This window comes from Haematobia irritans, chromosome 1 (assembly GCF_050003625.1).
Source record: "Haematobia irritans isolate KBUSLIRL chromosome 1, ASM5000362v1, whole genome shotgun sequence".
Taxonomy (NCBI): domain Eukaryota; kingdom Metazoa; phylum Arthropoda; class Insecta; order Diptera; family Muscidae; genus Haematobia; species Haematobia irritans.
Genome location: NC_134397.1, coordinates 3,952,023 through 3,976,932, shown reverse-complemented (window position 1 = coordinate 3,976,932; position 24,910 = coordinate 3,952,023). Strand labels below are relative to the sequence as shown.

Genomic DNA, 24,910 nt, shown 5'->3' with positions numbered 1-24,910 from the left:
GAGGAAGTTTATCAAATTATGTTCACGGAAAGCAAGTGACATTCACAAGAAATCATCCTTGGTAACGAATTTGGTTTTTGTATTGTTGGTAGAAAAATTTCATGAATTCCATTACAAGTTAATGAAATTTAATTCTCATCAATTTCATCAACTGTTTAAGTTTTTTTGCTTTGCCTTTCATTTGTTTTTTGGGGGGGAAATTGCTTTTAAAATTCCAAGAAGGCTTATATGTATGAGAACAAAGAACTCACACCATTTGAGGTATTGAAAAATTTATATTTAAATAATTAATGAGTGTACGATTTGTTAAGAAAAGTTTACCATACTTGCCAAAACTCTGAAAAGAAATGGGCTCTTTTTTTGCTTCTTTAATTTATGGTTGGGAGATTTTTAGTAAAGGGCGGGTATGGAGATTAATGCAGACTCAGGGTTTCGAGTCACATAAGTAAATCGTATATATGTAGTATCATCACAAACGGAATTTGTCTTGACATTGGTATTGATTCCGAGTAAAAGAAGCGGAGAATACAAGTAAGGATACTTTTAAGACACAATTCTCTTTTAAATTTAGGTTTTGTGTACTTGCTTCTAGGAAGCAAATTTTAATTTTTCGTTTTTTCAACTTTTTTTCTTCATATGCTATCAAAGTTCTTTAAAAACGAGTTAACGACAACTTTATTTTCCAAAGTAAGACTCGACTTCTAGTAGAAGTTCTGCTATGTTTCAAGTAGAAAACGTCTTTAAAATTAAGTGTTGAAAACCATGTCCTATTTTTGAACGATTTTTTAGCTTTGTAGTCAAGATGCAAAAATACAACAAATTTAAAGACAATTTTATTAATTTTAAAGAATTTTTCTGAATTTTTAAAGTCAAGTTGACCTTACCCTAAAAAATGTTTATACCCTCCACCATAGGATGGGGGGTATATTAACTTTGTCATTCCGTTTGTAACACATCGAAATATTGCTCTAAGACCCCATAAAGTATATATATTCTGGGTCGTGGTGAAATTCTGAGTCGATCTGAGCATGTCCGTCCGTCCGTCTGTTGAAATCACGCTAACTTCCGAACGAAACAAGCTATCGACTTGAAACTTGGTACAAGTAGTTGTTATTGATGTAGGTCGAATGGTATTGCAAACGGGCCATATCGGTCCACTTTTACGTATAGCCCCCATATAAACGGACCCCCAAATTTGGCTTGCGAGGCCTCTAAGAGAAGCAAATTTCATCCGATCCGGCTGAAATTTGGTACATGGTGTTAGTATATGGTCTCTAACAACCATGCAGAAATTGGTCCACATCGGTCCATAATTATATATAGCCCTCATATAAACCGATCCCCCGATTTGGCTTGCGAGGCCTCTAAGAGAAGCAAATTTCATCCGATACGGCTGAAATTTGGTACATGGTGTTAGTATATGGTCTCTAACAACCATGCAGAAATTGGTCCACATCGGTCCATAATTATATATAGCCCTCATATAAACCGATCCCCCGATTTGGCTTGCGAGGCCTCTAAGAGAAGCAAATTTCATCCGATCTGGCTGAAACTTGGTACATGGTGTTAGTATATGGTCTTTAATAACCATGCAAAAATTGGTCCACATCGGTCTATAATTATATATAGCCCCCATATAAACCGACCACCAGATTTGACCTCCGGAGCCTCTTGGAAGACCAAAATTCATCTGATTCAGTTGATATTTGGTACGTGATGTTAGTATATGGTATCCAACAACCATGCAGGGATTGGTTCATATCAGTCCATAATTATATATAACCCCCATATAAACCGATTTCCAGATTTGGTTGCGGAGCCTCTAAGAGAAGCAAATTTCATCCGATCCGGCTGAAATTTGGTACATGGTGTTAGTATATGGTCTCTAACAACCATGCAAAAATTGGTCCACATCGGTCCATAATTATATATAGCCGCCATATAAACCGATCACCAAATTTGACCTCCGGAGCCCCTTAGAAGAGCAAAATTCATCCGATTCGGTTGAAATTTGGTACGTGATGTTAGTATATTGTATCATATCAGTCGATAATTATATATAAACCGATCCCCAGATTTGACCACCGGTGCCTTTTGGAGAAGCAAAATTCATCCGATCTGGTCGAAATTTGGTACGTGGTGATAGTATACGATATTTAGCAACCATGCCAAAAGTGGTCCATCTCAGTCCATAATCATATATAGCCCCCATATAAACCCATCCCGAGATTTGGTTTTGGAGCCTCTTGGTACGTTTATTTAGAAGAAGTTTCTACGCAATCCATGATGGAGGGCCTGACCGAACTTACGGCTGTATATACTTGTTATTTCATGTTATAATACCCATTTTATCACTTAATTATAAGGACAATACGACTTCTTTGAAAAGTTTATCGACTTTCGGACAAAGAAAAAAACTTTATATTAGAGAAATGCGTTTTTTGTGCTAAGCAAAATTTGCATACGTATTTTAAGGACATGAAATCTTTGGCCTCACGATAATATTTTTTTGATTTGTTCCTGAATTTTCAATAATTTTTATAATTGAATCACTCAATAATTTTTCAATTGAAAAAAAGTCTTGAAAATAAATTGTTGAAAAAAATCCTATTTTAAACGCTTTTTAGCTTGTAGCCAAGGTGAAAAAATTCCAAAAATTTAAAGACGATTTCATAAATTTTGAAGATTTTTTCCAAAGTATTAAAGCCAAGTTGACCTCAGTAAACCCAAATTTTCCTTCATGTTATAACAGCCAAATATAAGTTGAATCACTTACCCAGCAAAAAAAGCGTCGCCAAAAAAGTAATGAAAATGTTCTTTTTGGATCCGGAAGTGGTGCAAAATTGACGCAGAAGCGATGAATTTAACATGGGCTTGTCATAGGACGGAAGTTCTCCATTTCAACAGCCGTTGCACTGAATTTACATCACTTCTTTAGGTGTGTTCCGAATTCAATGTTTTGGATGTAAATTAGAAAATTCTGTGATATTTTGTCAAATAAATATTTTTTATAATTTTTAATGGATTCTAACGCTTGTCAGAAACGTTTGACCTCAAATATTTTCAAAAATTCGCAATTTTTCAGATTGGATTTTGCATTTTTTTCGACAAAATTTAAGTGATTTGTACCATTTTATGAATTCTTACTCTGTTTTTAACCTATTTGAAACAAAAAAAGTTACAATTACCCATTAAAAGTATGAAAAAACCAAGTTATAAAAAATTGAATTAAACGAACTTCCTGGGTAGTTAAAATAAAGAACATCATTGGGAGTGCATCTTCTGGAAGTGCTTTTAAAGTTGTGCCTTTGGAAGAACTTCCAAATTTTTTTGCTGGGTAACTATAAAGCCAAAACGACTTAATTGAAAAGGTTATCAACTTTTGAGCAAGGAAAAAAATTATATCAGAGAAATGCATCTTTGATATAAATCTTTGGCCTCACGACAATATTGTTTTCAGTGTGGATGTGGGGAGATGTTTATTTTAAATGGGATATTTTATCAAACGTCTCCCAACAGAAGTCTCACTGTTTTCTAATAAATTCTCATAGTAACTTTTATCATAAATGTTATAAGCAATTGAATCCTAGTTTCAATTATGTAGGTTTTATTCTTTACCATCTGCTGCTGCCAGAAAAAGCAAATAATATTACTTATATTTGTTTTTTGTCTTCCATTATTGATATTTCAAATTTCACAGCACGTGCTAGGAAATTCCGGTTCCAGCACAAAGCATTTCTAAGGTAAGAGGAAATTGGAAAGCAATTTCTCCTGGGGTACACTTTCATGGCGGAAATCTATATACAAGTACAACAAATACCAATTGGCCAATTTGATCATCCCCACTGCAAAAATAATGTTTCATTGATTTCACCTGTAAATGTGGATTTTATAAGGTTTGGGTTTATTTCTATAGGGATTGAAATTTAATAAAAAAAAAGAAATTAAAAAATTAAAGAAAAATGTTTTAGTTACACAGAAAAAATATCACCAAAATATTTCCAATTAAAAAGTTAAATGAAGTTTAAAAAATAAAATTTTTTCAATTAATTAATTGATACATTTAACTTTTTAATCAAGATAGAAACAGTAAGTTAATTAAGTCAATGATTGAAAATTTTAAAATTTTTAATTGACACACTTAACTTTTTAATAAAATTCGGAAGACTAAGTTAGTTAAAAAAGTGATGAGCATTTTTTTCATTTTTAATTAAAAATGTATTTCAAACAATCAATTAAACTTTTTAAGTGAATCAATTAAAAAATTAATTGAAATTTGCTAAGGAAATCAATTAACTTTTTAATCAATATTTTGTTCTATGCCCAATTAAAATTGTGATGTGTACTGTCATTTTCGTTATTGAAGACATTTCAATTAAAAAATTAATTGGATCAATTAATTTCGTGATTGAATCAGAAAAATGTTTTTTTTGTGTGTACAGCATTTCTCAATTATCTTCTTATGCGGATTCAACAGCAATAGCATAAATTTCTTATTGACCCTTTTTTTATTGAAAAATTCTAATTTACTAGTTAGTTTTGTTATGGGTCTTCAATCCTTCCCAAAAATATTTCTCTAGATCAAAATAAGTACTACACGCATTCAATCCAATTCACTAGAAATTGCAAGTAATCCTCTTATTATTCAAAAAGATTTTCAATTGCAGACATGACATCTTATGAATATTGATAATAGCATAACATGATGTTGATGAAATTGACATGGCTACTAAGAGACAAAATATTGCAGTAACCTCATCAAATTTGTATGTGAAAAAAAAAGCTTTTTATTTGCAATTGTGCAAAAATAATCAAGAAAATTATAAAGAAACAATTCTGAGTAGATCGAGCTTTGAGTACCCTTCACCATAAGTCGAACATAGGAAAATTTTCTAAGGCTAGTAAGAGATAACAAAGAACAAATCTACTCCAAGAAGCAAGTGTTTGAAATGTCTTTATTAAATTATTTCCTTTTATAAAGTTTCAAAAGCACTGTACGTAATACAAATTTCTTTAACGCCCATAAGTTTAACGAAATAATGACAAATAAATGGACATGAACATCAAATGCACTTTGTTCAGCTCACAAAGTTACCACCTGTCCCTAAAGTTAGTGGCCATAAAAGTATCATTATGTGTCTCCGTGTGTGGGTGTGTCTTTGTGATTAGATTATAAGTTAACTTGTCGCTCTTAGTCTTCATTTTTAACAGACACTATCACTGATGTCCCTAAACCATAAAACTTGAGTATGACAATTTTTTCTTTTCTTCTATGGTTCTTACAGAGTGATGTCTTCGATGAAATCGACCTCTCCGATTTGTGTACGGCCGAATGCAGTATTAAAAACGTAAATCACAGTTTTCAGGTAAGTTAATAACTTTAGACTTTAGATGATTTATATTGACAGTTTTCTAAGATGATGTCAACTAGAATTATATCATAAAGACAGTAAAGGAATTCTAAAAGCATTTAGTAAAAGACTTAAATGTTTAGAGGGGAGTTTTCATTTATGATATGGCAACTTGAATTACCAAAATCTTTTGAAGATTGTTTTTCAAAAAAAAAAAAAATTAAAACAACGAAAATAAGCACAACTATAAGTGACAGAGCTTAGAGAATATAACAGGAGTTCCATATGCTCATATAATTCCTCAAATATGATTCCTGTAAATAATATATATTCGAACTTACATTGTTGAACTATTTATTGTTTGGCTTGAGTTTTTGATATTGGTCAATGTTGAACACAATCTTCAGTAAGCTATGGCTAGTTTCTGATCTCCCCATAGCTCTCCATTTTCTCGGTCTCTTTTAATGGTCATCCCCAATATACACTGATATTACATATTTTATATTTACGTGATATTAAAAATATTTACGCTACCTAATTTTTAGAATGCGCAATTTACAAAACATTACGGACAAATTTCTTTAAAATAATGGAAATTTAATTACAATAGAGTTTGAAATCTTTACATCAAAATTTTGATTATTAAATTTGGGACACAAATTTTGGAAATTTACGTCCCTCCGTTAAATCCATATGTCATTGAACTATATGAGAGCTATATCTTAATCTAGATCGATTTCAACCAAAATTAACATGGATAGCTAGTATCTAAATTCTTCTCCTACATCGGGGTAAAACTATGGTCACTGTGGTCATATGAGTGCATATCGGACGAAAGATAAATAAGAGGGCTATATGTAAATCTGAGCCCATATCAACCCAAAACACATTCTTGTGCCAAATTTGAAAATTGGACTAAAACTGCAACCTACACAGAAAAAAAGAAAACTATGTTATGGTAAAAACGAACTATTTCTTGCGAAAATTTAACTAAAATAAACTAAAATTAAAAAAAAAAAATCTTAGGCGTCAAACATTACCATTTTTACCACGATGTAGTTCACTCTTATTATTTTTGAGAAGTGTATGAAAAACTTCTTCTGCTTTAGTTAGTTTTGAACTTATTTGTATGTCATTGAAATTAGTTCATTAAATTTTTGAGACATACTTTGAATAAAGAATAATTTTTTGGCCTGGAGTAAATTTCTTAAAAAAATTAAAAAATAAAACAAATTAAATTTCTGCAATGAACACGGACGAAAAAGACTGTTTTTCATATGCTTGGGTGTAAAAATTATATGTTTGGAACTACAATTTTTTTAACACAATATTTTTAAGTGCAAACATATAATGTTCATAAACTAGTACAACATGTTTGGAACATATATGTTAATATGTTAGAACATATTATGTTTGGCACATAAAATGTTTATAAATATACTATGTTTAGATGTAAACATATATTAATTTTGAAATAGCCTATAAACATATACGTGCTTGGAAAGAGAGACCTTGAGAGTATTCTGCAAGTAAAATAATGGAAGTAATCAATTGATGCCTTAAAAATATATCCACACAAAGAAAATTTCATTAAAATTTTTTTCTATCAGTCCATGTCTTAAGGTGAATCATAATATGTTTAAACAATACAAACAATATTTTTTTTGGGACCAATCCTGAAAATATATATGCTTGAAGCAAAATGTGTTTGTGGTATATGTTACAGAAGCGATTTTTTTTTTTTTTTTTTTTTTTGAGGGTGAATATAATGGCGATTTCGATTGGAAAAAAGGTGCAACATTATCGAAATTGATTGCCACATATGAAGGACACTGTCATAGATTTTGGATCCTGTATCCCTCAAAATGTTATGAATTAATAATAGCTTTGGAATGACACTATCATTTGAGCGAAAATACAATGAGGGAAGAAGTAGTGTAACACCAAGGCAACATATTTTTTGCGAAACGAAAACGTCCTAAGATAAAAAAGATAAAAAACGATAACGTTCGCTTCGTTGTTAAAATTTTATTTCTATAGAAAATTTTGTCAAAATTTGTTCCTATAGAAAATTTAAAAAAAAATTATCTCTAAAGAACATTTTATCAACATTTTATTTTCATAAAAAAAATTTTGTCAAAATTTTATTTCAAAAGAAAAATATTGATTTTTTCTATAAAAAATAATAATAAAATAATTTGTCATAATTTTATTTCTATAAAAATGTTTGTCAAAAAAATTTTTTTCTATAAAAAATTTTATTGATATAAAAAAATTTATAAACATGTTATTAATATAGAAAATGTTGTCAATATTTTTTCCTATAAACACATTTTATCAAAATTTTAATTCTATAGATGATTTTATCAAAATTTTATTTCTGTGAAAAATTTTGTGAAGATTTCATTTTTATAGAAGATTCTGACAAGATTTTATTTCTTTAGAAAATTTTGTCAGTGTAAAAGCGAGCGTGAAGCTGTGCACACTAGAATAAATCCTTGAAAACGGTTTTGAAAATAAGAAATAAGAATAAGACAAAAACATCAATCCTATGGTTTTTAATCGACATATAACCGAAACTATGAAAAGTATTGCTTAAAAATAAAATAAAAAGGTCAACGATAATCAACCAGAAAAAGATTTTATTTCTATAGAAGATTTTATAAAGATTTTGTTTCTATAGAAAATTTTGTCAAGATTTTATTTCTATAGAAGATTTTGTCAAAATGTTATTTCTATAGAAGATATTCTCAAGATTTTATTTTATAGAAAATTTTGTCAAAATTTGATTTCATTTCATTTCATTTATTTAACAATACAGTAAGCCTTCGTGGCCAATAAATTGTATTGTTCTATTTAATCGTATATAAAATTTTATTTCAATAGAAATTTTTGTCAAAAATTTGCCAAAATATTATTTCAAAAGAAAATTTTCTTAAAATTTTATTTCTATGGAACATTTTGTCAAAATTTAATTTTATAGAAAAATTTGTCAAATTTTTATTTCTATATAAAATTTTATTTCAATAGAGAATTTTGCCAAAATATTATTTCTAAAGAAAATTTTCTTAAATTTTTATTTCTATGGAAGATTTTGTCAAGATTCTATTTTATAGAAAATTTTGTCAAATTTTAATTTCTATAGAAAATTTTATTTCAATAGAAATTTTTGTCAGAATTTTGCAAAAATATTATTTCTAAAGAAAAATTTGTTAAAATATTATTTCTATAGAAAATTTTATTAAAATTTTATTTCTATAGAAAATTTGTGAAGTACCTCTCAGTTGGAGAGGAATACTTTGCAAAATCAAGAAATATACCAATCTACCAAACAGTAAAAAAACTAATATTTTTGATAGAATTCTACCGACTATGGCAACTGCACTCAGGGGCCGGTTCTAGGCATTATTGCCAAAGACATCACGTATCTAGCTTGTGTAATTCTGGGTGTTGCAAACATGCACTAACTTATAATGACCTGTTGCATAGTATGGCACATGTTAAACAAATTGGGAAAAATAATTAGCTTATTATTGTTAATGAAATTTCTTTATAACGATTCGATTTTCTAGTCCATAACCGAAATAATAATCGAAATCCAAATTAATATTTCTATAAGTGGATTAATTAAAATTGTACCAATTTTATAGAGAAATTCAACCACAAAATGTAAAATCTTACAAAAAATTTATAATGTTAATAATAATTTATTACCACAATTAATTTAATATGCAAACACAATAACATAACCAAAAATCAACCATAATTGACAAGCAACCATCTTTTGTTGGTCTAAAGCTATTGCGTGCTTAACCAAGCGGAAAGTAATGTCTTCGTTTTACGGCATCTCAGGACATTTCAGCCATACCAAAAATTATAGCTCTCGCATCTTAATCACGTTATACAGTAATCCTTGTAAAACAAACAAGCAACACTTATGTGTTAACCTTTAAAGTCAAGACCAGTGAACCATTACAATCAAATTGACGGAAACTTTGTCCTTACTTATATGTCTTCGTGTGTGTGTGTGTGTGTGTTAGGATACCAGTGACAAAAGGAAGAAGCTTTGGAAAGTTAAAATACAAAGAATGATAAATTTTAATGTTATTTGGGACACATTACCTGGGTATAATGGGTATAAAAGCAAAAAAAAAAAAAAAACAAGGGATCTTAATGACCATCCCATACACACATCCATCCACTCACCCATACAAACATTTACAAAATAAAACTCCAATTTTTATTAAGGTGTGTGATATACATAAGCGATGCAGTTTTCTTCTACATAGTTTGTAGTCCTTTTGTTATGGTCATAATTTACAAAGTTTGTTTTATGATAAAAAAAAATGACTTAAGCCAAAGCAAATCGTCAAACATAATGGATGTGGGTTTTTTTTGGGTGGAGGGGGGGGGGGGGGTGTGTTATTTCATTGTATGTTTTAAGATAGACAACAGGATTTTTAATGCTATTCAGATTCATACGCATAAGGCAGCGCTTCCCAAATGGGGGGAACCAAGAGGTTCCAGGGGGGCGCAGCGTCATTCTTGGTTGAGCAGGTTTTGTATCATTAAATTTGTTAAAACAACACAAATTGTTAAGTTCAACAAAACATCAACGAAATTGATACATGTTTTGGGGTGCGCGAAGCATATTGGGTTGGCAAGCTCTGACATAAGGAGTAGTAGCTGACTAGATTAGACATCACAAAACCAGTTATGATATCTTAAGCTTAGTAGTCTATTTACCATCTTTAAGTATTCAAATTTCCATAGAAGGGATCTATGGTTACTACTGTAAGCAAATGATAAGCAAACCGTATAATAGGCTTAATGGGGGAAAAACCACAATATTCCAATATCGCATACCTACTGACACCATTAATTTTGCATCTCTTTGGAAGTAATGATTTATCCTAGATTTCTCATTTGTTAAAGGGCTTTTGTTTCGCCTTAACTCTTCACCACAGAGGCATATACCTGTGGGCATTTTCCCAATATTTCTTTGTTTTGTATCCTCTGAGAATTACAAGCATATGTGCCTGTGTAATACTTTCCAGGGAAACGTTAATTTGAAATTTATGGATGCGTGAAATTACTGAGCAGTGCTGGTTGAACTCTAGGCCCTTGAACATCAAGTGGCATCATATCGTAAATATCCCAGAGTAGTCATAGATGTCTGGCAAAAAAAAATAAAGTAACCATGTAAATCCCCATGTATATATGTATTTCAACAAACTTGAATATGGGGTTGTAAAAGGACGTTGTATTGATTTTACAAAGCAGGACAAAAAGAGACTATACAAATGTTTACGAGGGCCTTAATTGTGAGACAAAAATATAATTAAATAGTATGTAGAATACCTACGGGATATTGGTGCAAGTTGTCGCTAAAGGGCATATGGCATTTTTAAATGTTCATATAATTTTTTAATTTCTATGTTCTATATATTCTTGATATCAAAATCTTATCATCACATGTTCTGAAATAGAATTGTTTTCAACATTTTCCAAATTTTTCCTTTCTGGTGCTATTCGGATGCTCAAAATGCAAGGGGTTCCTAAGGTTTGACCCAGACTGGTACATGAAGCCCTATCTATGGGGTAATCCTAAAAAGTTGTCCCCGGACTTGTGCTTTGGAATGAGTCCAAGTCTTTCCATAAAGTGTAAATCTAACCTGTTAATGGCAAATCCATGACCTGTCCCTTTCGTACGTTTTAACCATAGCTGGAACTGACCCATACACACTAGGGACTAGTCTTGTACCGGTCCGTGGCTTGATTCATTTCTCATAAGGATCATTCATTTGGACTACAAAATCAGCCTGTATTAATATCAAGTGGTAATTTTGGCAGTACGTTTAAAATTTGAAATCAAAAGTTTGTCCAAAAAAAGGGAACCAATGAGGAAATCAAAACTCGAAACTTAATACTCCTCGCTAGTTTGGATACAAAAATAAAATGAAAAGTTAATAAATACGCCTTATTCCCATACGTACTGAATAATATATTATGGGTTTTAAATTAAGAGCTAAAGCTCAAGATGAGAAGTTGAGTGGAAAAATGGGGAACTTATGCTTTGGACGATGGAGCTTAGGCTCCTGGGCTAATGGGCTAATTTAATTTATTACCTTCCCACGACGAATACTTACATGGGATTTACCGATTTTGTAAGAGGAGAGACAGAGACAAAAGAGATTTCGTTGAGAGGTACTATTTTATTGATGATGTAATCCCGTCGATGGCTGGATGAAGAAAGAGGCCGGAAACTTAGATTAAATTTGACAGATGAATTCAAAGTTTTTCAGAAAAGAAGCAAGAGGGAAGCAAATAGGAAGCAGGGTTGCTACTTAAAATTATGACAGCTTAAAACTCTAATCTATTACATGTTAACGACTAGTCTAAAAAAGGGAAATTCATTTTAATTTATGTTTATAATACAAATTCAATGTTAATTCAAGGTTTAATTCAATACCCTTAGGGCGGGCTATATGGGGATTCATCAACACCAGAATCCTCTCAAACATTATTTTTATTTGTCCTATTTGTCACATCAATACGATAAACCGAGCATAGTAAAAGTGGTACGAAATAGATTCCTTTTTTATTGTTGTATGGTTGGACGTGAGGCTCTAGATGAGCAAGGACGCCACGAGGTAAGCCGGAAGTTAAATTTCGTCGTACCACACATCGCCGTCTATGAGTCCACCGACATGATGATTTTTAACCGATGACTAACCAATACAGCCTACAACAAACCTACACTAAACACGTACAAAAGGTACGTTTCTCGTATCATTTTTTGGGTAAGGTATGAAGGCATCCATAGCAAAAAAAAAAACTACAAAGACAAATCGCAAAAAAATCCGATTTATAGGATCCTAAAGAAAACAAGCATCAATGATAAATACTCCACTGGTTCATGTCGCTATCCAACTCAATGTGCAAGTTTGAGTTTTTCATGTACATACATGTATCCTTTGTCTTAGAATTGTTCTTGACAATCCTCCAAGGAATATCACTTCGTTTATTAACATTGAGTTCATCATCATTGGATGTGTTTTTTTGTGGATTTTTTTTTCAATTTGCCTTAAATTCCATTAAACAAATTATGCTACCCTGTACCTAAACATCAGCAACCATGGATTTTTTTTCTCATTTTTTAACATTGCGTGCGAGCTAACCGACCTCATATCTAAGCCGAGACAGACTTGCAGACATTCAGCACGAGACTATCAGTCAACATTCTTACAGAGAGACCAACGACATTCAGGACATCGATGGAAAATAATAACGCAAATTCGGTATATTAACGAAGAATAAAGGAATTTTAATAAGTTGCTTTATTGCGGATATTTTGTTTTTCCTTTGCCAGGGCATAGGGCAAAGGTGATGACAAAAAGACCAACAACTACATCAACACAAAACACCATCCTAAGGAAGGATGTGAAAACAATTTTCCATATTCTTTGGGTTTTCATTTTACACACGAATAAATTGTTGTTCAAGCAAAAAATTAAAACGACAAAATTATCGCAAAGAATAATAATAATTTGGATTCTTGCTGATTCTTTTTTTTTCATCATTTCACCATTTATTTTCATTTTTGGGGAGGAAAAGATGGCATAGTAGTTTGGATTTTATTTTTATTGTTATAAATTCGAATATGTTTTAAATTTTTTTTTTGTTTGAATAAATTATAGACTGTGTGAAGAAATGTTAAGAAACATTTATACACACGTAGGCGTTTCCGGGTTATATCGAAAAAAAACATATATTGTAGTGAGTACAAAATTTCTTCTCCTTAAAATACGAATGCGAACTTTATTTATGTTAGCATAGAAAAAGTTTTTCTCCTTAACCAACTGTCAAACAAATTAAGCTGCTTTGCCCTTAGAGTTAGGATTTTCGACTTACAACTGGATATCGTTACATAAAATAAACATCCATAGAACTCAAGCCAATTTGTCCTTGAAAATTAGAAAAAGTTCTTCTTTGGAAAATTTAATAAAAATTATCGTTAATTACGATAATTCACGTCCACGTATCACCATAAAAGTGGCACAAATCGTGTCATTCGTAATAAAAAGTGGCATCTTTGTTGAAAAGAAGTAGAAAACTTGGTATTGTTCCGAGTTAAAGAAAATAAATTCTCAAGTCGAGACGAACAATATTTACAAATTCTTATTAGCATTAAAAAATTATAAATATTTAAAAAAAAAGAAACAAATAAAACATCCTTGTTTAATATGAAATATATTTTCAAAGTTTATACAAAATTAGGATTATAGATTTACACAAAATTAATCGCCAAATTCGTTAACATTTATTTAAATTTTAAATGAAAGAAAGTTTATAAACTACTTTTAAATATTTTTATACCCACCACCATAGAACAGTGACGGGGGTATAATAAGTTTGTCATTCCGTTTGTAACACATCGAAATATCGATTATATAAAGTATATATACATTCTTGATCAGGGAGAAATTCTAAGACGATATAGCCATGTCCGTCTGACTGTCTTCAATAATGAAGCAATCGTGCTGAAATTTTGCACAGACTCGTCTTTTGTCTGCAGGCGGTAAAGTTCGAAGAAGGGCTATATCGGTCCAGGTTTTAATATATGTTAGTCCACACATAAACCGACCTCCCGATTTGGGTCTTTGGCATACAGAAACCGTACTTTTTATCTAATTTGCCTGAAATTTGAAATCTGGAGATATTTTAGGACCATAAAGAGATGTGCCAAAATGGTGAGTATCGGTTCATGTTTTGATATAGCCTCCATATATACCGATCTCCCGATTTTACTTCTTGGGCTTCTAGAATCCGTAGTTTTTATCCAATTTACATGAAATTGAAAATCTAGAAGTATTGTAGGACCACAAATGCGTGTGCCGAAAATGGCGTGTAGTGGACCTTGTTTTGGTATATCCCCCATATAGACCGATCTCCCGATTTTATTTCTTGGGCTTAGAGAAATCGTAGTTTTTATCCAATTTGCACGAAATTTGAAATCTAGAATTATTTTACGACCATAAAGAGGTGTAAATCGGTCAATGTTTTAGTATATCCCCCATATAGACCGATCCCCGATTTTACTTTTTAGGCTTGTAGAAACTGTAGTTGTTGTCCAATGTGCTTGGAATAGAAAAAAGAAGAAAGAAATGATTTTATTGTTTGGGATTCTAGAAACCGTAGTTTTTATCCAATTTGCCTGAAATTTGAAATCTAGAAGTATTTTAGTGTGCATTTTTTTGCACACTTACAATAGATGTTAATGATTCATCTAAAACTCAAACAAAAATGGTTCTTATAAATCCAGAATCTGATATAATCTTCATTAGTAAAATCTTTAAATTTATCTTCGGGAAGTGTACTTGTTGAACTGCTCTGCTTGGGAGAATATCTGTCATCAAACCCCCCTGAAATTTCAAAGGAAACTATAAAATTTGATTCAAGGTGGTGGGTATTTAAGATTCGGCCCGGCCGAACTTACTGCTGTATATACTCGTACTTGTTTATTTTATGTTAGATACTCATGTTTGAAATTCATTCATGTCGTATATCATTGATAACAGGCAAATTTCCTTAATGTAAAAAAAAAAACATTTCTTTAATTATCTATAAATTAAATGATATATTGAATATTTGGACTTCGGTATTCAGCATATATCAAAAAAAAAAATAAACAAGTATATACGGATGTAAGTTCGGCCAGGCCGAAGCTTATGTACCCTCCACCATGGATTGCGTATAAACTTCTATTGAAGACTGTCACCCACAATCGAATTACTTGGGTTGCGGTAACGCTTGCCGATGGCAAGGTATCTTAAAACTTCCTAACACCGTCTTCTAAATTGCAAGGTAGTCCATACGTAGTATATATTAAACTAAAAAAAGCCGATTAAATACGTATATAATTAAGTTTGACAAAATTTTGTATAGAAATAACATTTTGATAAAATTTTCTATAGAAATAAAATATGACAAAATAAAATTTTGATAACATTTTCTATAGAAGTAAAATTTGGACAAAATTTTCTATAGAAATAAAATTTTAGCAAAATTTTCAATCGAAATAAAATTTTGTCAAAATTTTCTATTGAAATAAAATTTTGACAAAAAATTCTATAGAAATAAAATTTTGACAAAATTTTCAATAGAATTAAAATTTTGAAAACATTCTCTATAGAATTAAAATTTGACAACATTTTCTATAGAAATAAAATTTTGCCAAAATTTTCTATAGAAATAAAGTTTGACAAAATTTTCTATAGGAATAACATTTTGAAAATATTTTCTATAGAAATAAAATTTTGGTAGATTATTTTTGGCTCGAGTGGCAACCATGATTATGAACCGATATGGACCAATTTTTGTGTGATTAGGGATCGGCTATATATAACTATAGACCGATATGGACCAAATTTGGCATGGTTATTAGCGACCACATACTAACACCACGTTCCAAATTTCAACTGGATTGGACGAATTTTGCTTCTCCAAGAGACCCCGGAGATCATATCTGGAGAACGGTTTATATGGGGGCTATATATAATTATGGACCGATATGGACCAATTCGTGTCCATATCGTGTTTGTTAGAGACCACATACTAACACCACGTACCAAATTTCAATCGGCTCGGATGAAATTTGCTTCTCTTAGAGGCTCAGGAGGTCAAATCTGGGGATCGGTTTATATGGGGACTATATATAATTATGAAGTGATATGGACCAAAGTTTGCATGGTTGTTAGAGACCATATACTTATACCATTTACTAAATTTCAGCCAGATCGGATGAATTTTGCTCCTCTAAGAGGCTCGGGAGGTCAAATCTGGGGATCGGTTTATATGGGGGCTATATATAATTATGGACCGATATGGAACAAAGTTTGCATGGTTGTTAGAGACCATATACTTATACCATGTACTAAATTTCAACCAGATCGGATGAATTTTGCTCCTCTAAGAGGCTCGGGAGGTCAAATCTGGGGATCGGTTTATATGGGGGCTATATATAATTATGGACCGATATGGAACAAAGTTTGCATGGTTGTTAGAGACCATATACTTACACCATGTACCAAATTTCAACCGGCTCGGATGAATTTTGCTCCTCTAAGAGGCTCGGGAGGTCAAATCTGGGGATCGGTTTATATGGGGGCTATATATAATTATGGACCGATATGGACCAATTTTTGCATGGTTGTTAGAAACCATATATTAACACCACGTTCCAAATTTCAGCCGGATCGGATGAAATTTGCTTCTCTTAGAGGCTCTGCAAGCCAAATCGGAGGATCGGTTTATATGTGGGCTATATATAATTATGGACCGATGTGGACCAATTTTTGCATGGTCATTAGAGACCATATACTTAAACCATGTACCATATTTCAGCCGGATCGGACGAAATTTGCTTCTCTTAGAGGCTCCGCAGGCCAAATCTGGGGATCGGTGGGGGCTATATATAATTAAGGACCGATGTGGACCAATTTTTGCATGGTTGTTAGGGACCATAGATTAACAACATGTACCAAATTTCAGCCGAATCGGATGAAATTTGCTTCTCTTAGAGGATTCGCAAGCCAAATTTGGGGGCCCGTTTATATGGGGGCTATACGTAAAAGTGGACCGATATGGCCCATTTGCAATACTATCAGACCTACATCAATAACAACTACTTGTGCCAAGTTTGAAGCAGATACCTTGTTTCGTTCGGAAGTTAGCGTGATTTCAACAGACGGACGGACGGACATGCTCAGATCGACTCAGAATTTCACCACGACCCAGAATATAAATACTTTATGGGGTCTTAGAGCAATATTTCGATGTGTTACAATCGTAATGACGAAGCTAATATACCCCCCATTCTATGGTGGATGGTATAAACAAATAAAAAAAATAAAATATCCCTAGTTAACATGAAATGTAGAAACATTGTTTGAAAGAGTTGTATAAAAAATTAATGACGTAAAGTTGAAAATTATATAAATTAGCATTTTAAATTTACACAATATTATACTATAATCTTCTTTTAAATATTTTCTAATTTTATTTGGGATTCTAATCTTTGAAATTCGTCAAATTCGCGTACGAGTTTTGACTTTAATATGGGGCAAATTTCCTTAATGTAATTAGAATCATTTTTTATTTAAAACAAAATTCTTAAAAATTTTGGACTTGAGATAAAAAAAACTCCAAATATGGGTTTAGATTTGTATTGGGTATGCGTTAGTGTGAGTGAAAGAATTTATGAATTCTTCAAAATACTAAAGGTTTGTACTTATTTTTAGTTTTCAATTTTAAGTCTAGTGTTTCCCATTAGCTAGAATTCCAACTTTGCTAATATTCTAGCAAACAGCTCCGAGTTATTGCTCATTCCAAAAAAAAAATATTATTTTATTTTTTGGAAATATTTAATGAGTCGAACAATATAGCTGTTTTCGTACTTGCACTTTCATTGTTCATTTCACTAGAAATTTAGGTTCATCTGCCTGATACATTCAACCCACCCGTAAGTAAGTAAGGTCAAGCGATTATATGTCTAAGATTGTCAGAATCCTTATCCAATTTCAGTTCAATCCAGTTCATTTGTTGTCCCTTCAATGTTGACAGCTTCCCATGCCACTACTTAGAGTCAAAGGATAATTGTTGGTTATTATTTTGGCCTAGCCAGGCCATTACCTCGTAATGACGATCAATCATTTGGTTTGAAATCTTTGCAATGGCCTAAAACTCACATATAAACGCATGTGACGTTTTGGATTTGATTAAATGACTAAAGATATAGACAAAGTTGAGGAATGGCGTAATGAAGGCCTTAAATAATTTTGCATCAAATCGCATGAATATTTAATAGAGATCAAAATTTGTTGTATATACAACGAAAGAATTCTTCAAATTGTTCAATAAAATCGGTTGAGGCATTTATGTTACCCGATATTTTGCCTTACCTTATACAAAATTTTGAATAATATAAGTAAGTTCAGCCAAATCTTATATAAACTCTACTATTAAATTCTAATAAATCAATACAAAAGTATATATAAACTGTTACTGAAAATAGTACAGAAAATGCTCACTCTTAAACGTAATTATAGTGGAAACACGAAACTGATTGTAAATGATTAACATTCGACATTGATAATTGCTTACCAAATAATTACATTCAATCGACCGTAAGTAATCGAAGGACATGCTGTTGTGATGTCCTTGTGATTGGCCAATTCAACCCACACCCTCGGTAGAAGAATTTTTTGTGACATTAGATTTTCATTCGATAATCGGAAGTTTAGTTACACATTTGTCGAATAAATGGCTTAATTGCGCAATGGGTTTTCTATGGAAATGTCTGATAGTGAGTCCAGGATACATGTATCAAGGATTTATAGTATGAACATAAAATGGTCATTAAACTAATTGCACATTAAATATCTATGATAACACGCGGAAAATGAATTTCTTTTCTGGTTAATGATATTTAAGACCAACGAAATAAAATTTCATTGCGGAAGAAAAATTTTTGTGTGTGTGTAGAATATCGAAATGAAATAAGGAGGGACAATGAAGGTATATTATTAATACAATATTGGGAAAAACAATTTTTGTTTTATTACTATAATGAGTTTTGTATAAATTTCCAGCCACAAAAGCGAGTAACCCCATTAAGGAAATACAACAAGTATAAAGGAACTAAGCCTTGGAATGCAATTAAAAGCCAATAAACAAAAAAACTCCAATTAATTACATCTTAGTGTAAATGAAGAACATCGATAGACTTTTCATAATTCAGTTAAGTTATCGTTAACAAATTTGATGCTCACACTCAAAAAAAAAAATACTTCGATCCAAAGATTTTGACCTTCCCTTAAGGATTTTGGTATTAATTCCGATCCAAAGATGTCCTTGTGATTTACATTAAACACATTTTTTAGGGACCTATCTAGCTTTAAATCAGGATCAATAAAATTAGCAGAATTCTATGAAATCTAATTTGCTGCATTTAAAACATCATAGCGCTATTTCTAAAAATATATTTTTCCGGAAAATTTGTAGTATTTCCGAGTAATCTGCAATCAAAATTGAAAATCAAATTTTAACCAAAAATTCAAAAAACTAAAAATTTGAAGTTAAATATTTTTTTTTTTAAATTTTTTTTTTTTTGTTCGTAAAAAACTGTGTAGTGTAAAAATATCTCTGTTCTCTCCTTAATCATAAATTGTTTATTTGTAAATAAAAACTTAGTTTAATGCGCACTGTATTAAAAAAAAACATATAAAGTTTCTAAGTTTAAAGTTTCTATAGAAATAAAATTTTGACAAAATAAAATTTTGACAACATTTTCTATAGAAGTAAAATTTTGACACGATTTTCTACGAAATAAAATTTGGAAAAAAATTTTCTATAGAAATAAAATTTTGACAAAATTTTCTATAGAAATAAAATTTTGTCAAAATTTCCTATAGAAATAAAATTGTGACAAAATTTTCTATAGAAATAAAATTTTGACAAGCTTTTCTATAGAAATAACATTTTGACAATGTTTTCTATAAAAATAAAATTTTGGTAGATTATTTTTGGTTCGAGTGGCAACCATGACTATGAACGATATGGACCAATTTTTGTGTGATTAGGGATCGGCTATATATAACTATAGACCGATATGGACCAATTTTGGCATGGTTATTAGCGGCCTTATACTAACACCACGTTGCAAATTTCAACCCGATCGGATGAATTTTGCTCCTCCAAGAGGCTCCGGAGATAAAATCTGGGGAACGGTTTATATGGGGACTATATATAATTATGGACCGATATGGACCAATTCTTGCGTGTTTGTTAGAGACCACATTCTAACACCATGTTCCAAAATTCAACCGGATCGGATGAATTTTACACCTCCAAGAGGCTCCGGAGGACAAATCGGGGGATCGGTTTATGTGGGGGCTATATATAATTATGGACCGATGTGGACCAATTTTTGCATGGTTGTTAGAGACCATATAATAACACCATGTACCAAATGTCAGTCTGATCGGATGAAATTTTCCTCTCTAAGAGGCTCGGCAAGCCAAATCGGGGGATCGGTTTATATGGGGGCTATATATAATTATGGACCGATGTGGACCAATTTTTGCATGGTTATTAGAGACCATATACTAACACCATGTACCAAATTTCAGCCGGATCGGATGAAATTTGCTTCTTTTAGAGGGTCTGCAAGCCAAATTTGGGGGTCCGTTTATATGGGGGCTATACGTAAAAGTGGACCGATATGGCCCCATCCGACCTACATCAATAACAACTACTTGCGCCAAGTTTCAAGCCGATAGCTTGTTTCGTTCGGAAGTAAGCGTGATTTCAACAGACGGACGGACATGCTCAGATCGACTCAGAATTTCACCACGACCAAGAATATATATGCTTTATGGGGTCTTAGAGCAATATTTCGATGTGTTACAAACGGAATGATAAAGTTAATATACCCTCATCCTATGGTGAAGGGTATAAAAAAATGTGATTGCAAATGTTCTTTTTTTTACCATTTTGTATATTGTATATTTTTTCGGAGGAATCGGTGATCTTGCACTGAAACAAATATTTACGTGATATTAAAGATTAAGCAACCTAAATTTTAGGATGCGAAATTTACAAAATATTAGGGACAAATTTCTTTAAAATAATGCAATTTTAATTAAAATAAAGTTTATAATCTTTGCTTCAAAAATTTTTTTCATTAAATTTAGAACACAAATTTTGTAAATTTGCGTCCTTCCATGTCTTTGAACTAAGGCTGATTTTCCTTAAATTAAAAGAACACATTTTTGATTTAAAGAAATTGTCCTTAAATTAACTGAAATATTGAAACTTTAGATTTAAGATAAAAACACTTCAAATATAGGCTAACTGCTTGTTCGTGGAATTTTCGTTCGCCTCGAGACGAACGATTCGTCAAAACTAACATATTGATATCTCGAAAACTAGAGTCTGTGAAATCCTAATTGTTTCGGTGTTCGATAGTAAATCATAAATAATGAGTTCATGACAAAATTCAGGATTTTCTAGAAAATATATCAAAAGTTATTTTATTTTCAATCTAGACGAACTATTCGTCTCGAGACGATTTTGTGTTTCATGAACAGGCAGTAAGACTAAGTTTGAGGATTTTTGGGTCTTTGGTTTAAAGTTTTTTTTTTGGAATTAAAAAAATACTTTGTAGTATCCGTTATAGTTTGGATTTTTAAAGTGGCATTTGTTTGTATGTGAGTACCTTTATTAATAAACTGCGAAAAGAGAACGAAAATTTGATAAATGAAATCTGAATGCTAATTTTAATTTTATTAGTCCTAGATTTAAAGCCAGATAGGTGGCTAAAAAATTTCTTTATTTTAAAGAAGCCTCATCTTTGGCTCGGAATCAATACCAAAATCCTTAAGGCAAGGTCAAAATCTTTGGATCCAAGTAAACTTTTTTTTTTTAGTGTGTGCATTTAAGGGTTAAAATTAGGATAAAGATCTCATTTATTTATTCTGTTTTCGCATTAGTTTAAATAAAGTTATTCTCGTACAAACAAATTCCAGTTTAAAAATCCAAATTATAATGGATACTTCAAGGTAATAAAGAATTATTAATTCCAAAAAATTTAAACCAATAATACCAGTGCCCTTGATCAATGATGTCTAAATATCAAAAAATATGTATCCTCACCTAAAGAACCCCTATTATATTCTCGGATAATTTAAAGCAATTTGAGTCACCTATTTATATTAGAAAAGTTCCGTTTTGTTGATTTAAGGCAAGCGTTTTCATAGTGATAATCAAATGGATGGGAGACTTCCTCGCCCAAATATCAGAAACCTAAGTAATGAATTTTCATCAAGGCACCAACATAAGAAGTACCCTCACTCTATGTTCCCGGGATTTCTCAATACCCAAATATCAAAAAAAAAAAAAAAATAAGTACATCAATATGGGTTGTAAAACAGTTGATCAGCCTGCCAGAATAATTTTCAGTAATTTCAATTGATTAATTGAATCTAAATTATTTAGACCTTAAAACATTAAATAACTTGAATTTAATGCGTTTTAAACTTTTCATTAAGTTCGATGATGATAGAAAATGAATTAATTTATAACCCTAGGGTCAAAAGTCCTATAACCACAAATATCAAATTCAATACTTGACATTTGACATCTACAATTGCGTGGTGTTTTGTTTTTTTTTTCATTCTGCTTCATTGTGTTAACTAAGTACAGATTTGTAATTTAATATCCTTATTACGTGGATACCATATAATACGTCTTAGGATTTTACATTAATCAGAAAATCCTGGTCGAGTAGAAAACAATTAATTTTTCCATGCCAACGGCGATAAATGAAAAAACAACCGCACACACACACGCACAAATATCATTTACTTTGGTTTTATAGCACGAAGTAAAAACAACAGAAAAGCAAGAACCAAATACCCATATCCATGTCATTGACCGGCAATAAAATTGTGGCCAAGTGTAATTCCATTATTCGTGACTTCGATTGGAGAAGCTACAATAACGTTGGCTACCACCAAGTATAGGATTTTGTAGTGTGTTTGAAATTTCAGGGATTTTTTTGCCATTGCAAAATGGAGATGAATCTTGTGGTCAACAAGCACCCATACACACTTACAGTGAGCGTCATTAAAAAGTATACATAACATATAACTTTTACCTACAGATTTTATTTTATAAAACATTTTTTTGGTTTAGTCAAAAGAGTATGTAAATCTTTACATTAAGCTAAAAATCAAAATTTTAATTTGGTTTTTAAAATAAACACTTTGAACACTTTATTACGACAATCACTGTCTATAAACAGTGTGTTTTGTGTTTTTGAAATATTTCTGGGAAAATAATTTTTCCTATATAAAATCCGGTAGTTTGTAATGTTTTTTTTTTCTAGTTACTCGAAAATTTCCCATTTACCCAGCAAAAACTCTCATTACCCGGTAATCTTGTATGTAAGCCTGTTTAAAAATTAATAACCACTTATTAATTGTCATCGCTACGGATTACATTTACATACGCATGTCCTAGGAGGAAAGTACTTCTCCCCAGGCATACCTTTGACCATGAAATAATTAGTGCTTTTAAAGCATATAATCACCTAATATGTAATCACTTATTCGTTGATATACCAAAGTTTACAAAATAACCACTTATTGTCTCAGGCAACCAAATCTCGAAAATATTGACTTCTCTAGCCGATTACAATGAATCAAAATATGGCGAGTAATGCTGTAATATGAACATTACTTGAATAGAAACGAATATTGTATAAATAAACAAGTATATACGGCCGTAAGTTCGGCCAAGCCGAATCTTATGTACCCTCCACGATGGATTGCGTAGAAACTTCTACGAAAGACTGTCATCCACAATCGAATTGCTTGGGTTGTGGTATCGTAAAACTTCTTAACATCGTTTTCTAAATTGTGAATTAGTCCATACGTGGTAGAGAGCCAGAATTGAAATATGGGGTTCGCTTATATGGGGGCTATATACAATTATGAACTTTATATGGACCAATTTTTTGTGATTGGGGATCGATTTATCTGAGGGCTATATATAACTATAGACCGATATGGACCTAGTTAGGCATGGTTGTTATCGGCCATATACTAGCACAATGTACCAAATTTCATCTGACTCGGATGCAATTTGCTCCTCCATGAGGCTCCAAAACCCAATCTCCGGATCGAGGCTATATATGATTATGGACTGATATGGACCACTTTTGGTATGGCTGTTAAATATCATATACTACAACCACGTACCAAATTTCAACCAGATCGGATGAATTTTGTTTCTCCAAAAGGCACCGGAGGTCAAATCTGGGGATCGGTTTATATGGGGACTATATCTAATTATGGACTGATATGAGCCAATTCCTGCATGGTTGTTGGATAACATATACTAACATCACGTACCAAATTTCAACCGCATCGGATGAATTTTGGTCTTCCAAGAGGCTCCGGAGGTCAAATCTGGTAACCGGTTTATATGGGGGCTATATATAATTATGGACCGATTTCGACCAATTTTTGCATGGTTATTAGAGACCATACACTAACACCATGTACCAAATTTCAGCCGGATCGGATGAAATTTGCTTCTCTTAGAGGCTCCGCAAGCCAATCTGAGGATCGGTTTATATGGAACTATATATAATTATGGACCGATGTGGACCAATTTTTGCATGGTTGTTAGGTCATATGCTGACACCATGTACCAAATTTCAGCCGGATCGGATGAAATTTCCTTCTCTTAGAGTCCCCGCAAACCAAATTTGGGGGTTCGTTTATATGGGGGCTATACGTAAAAGTGGGCCGATATGGCCCATTTACAATACCATCCGACCTACATATATATACTTTATGGGGTCTTAGAGCAATATTTCGATGTGTTACAAACGGAATGACAAAGTTAATATACCCCCATCCTATGGTGGAGGGTATAACAAAAATGTAACAAATCATCTAAATAAGATTACAGGCAAATTATTTTCACAG

At 31.8% G+C, this 24,910-nt stretch overlaps 1 protein-coding gene across 1 annotated transcript in view; it reads left to right on the top strand.

Moving 5' to 3' along the window:
- The window catches only part of LOC142220077 (diacylglycerol kinase eta), a 146,998-nt gene that overhangs the window by 81,030 nt on the left and 41,058 nt on the right, over positions 1–24,910 (top strand). Inside the window, exon 2 of the mRNA XM_075289001.1 lies at positions 5,286–5,366. The gene's annotated coding sequence lies outside the window, so the exon portion shown is untranslated. The remainder of the gene's footprint in view (positions 1–5,285; positions 5,367–24,910) is intronic.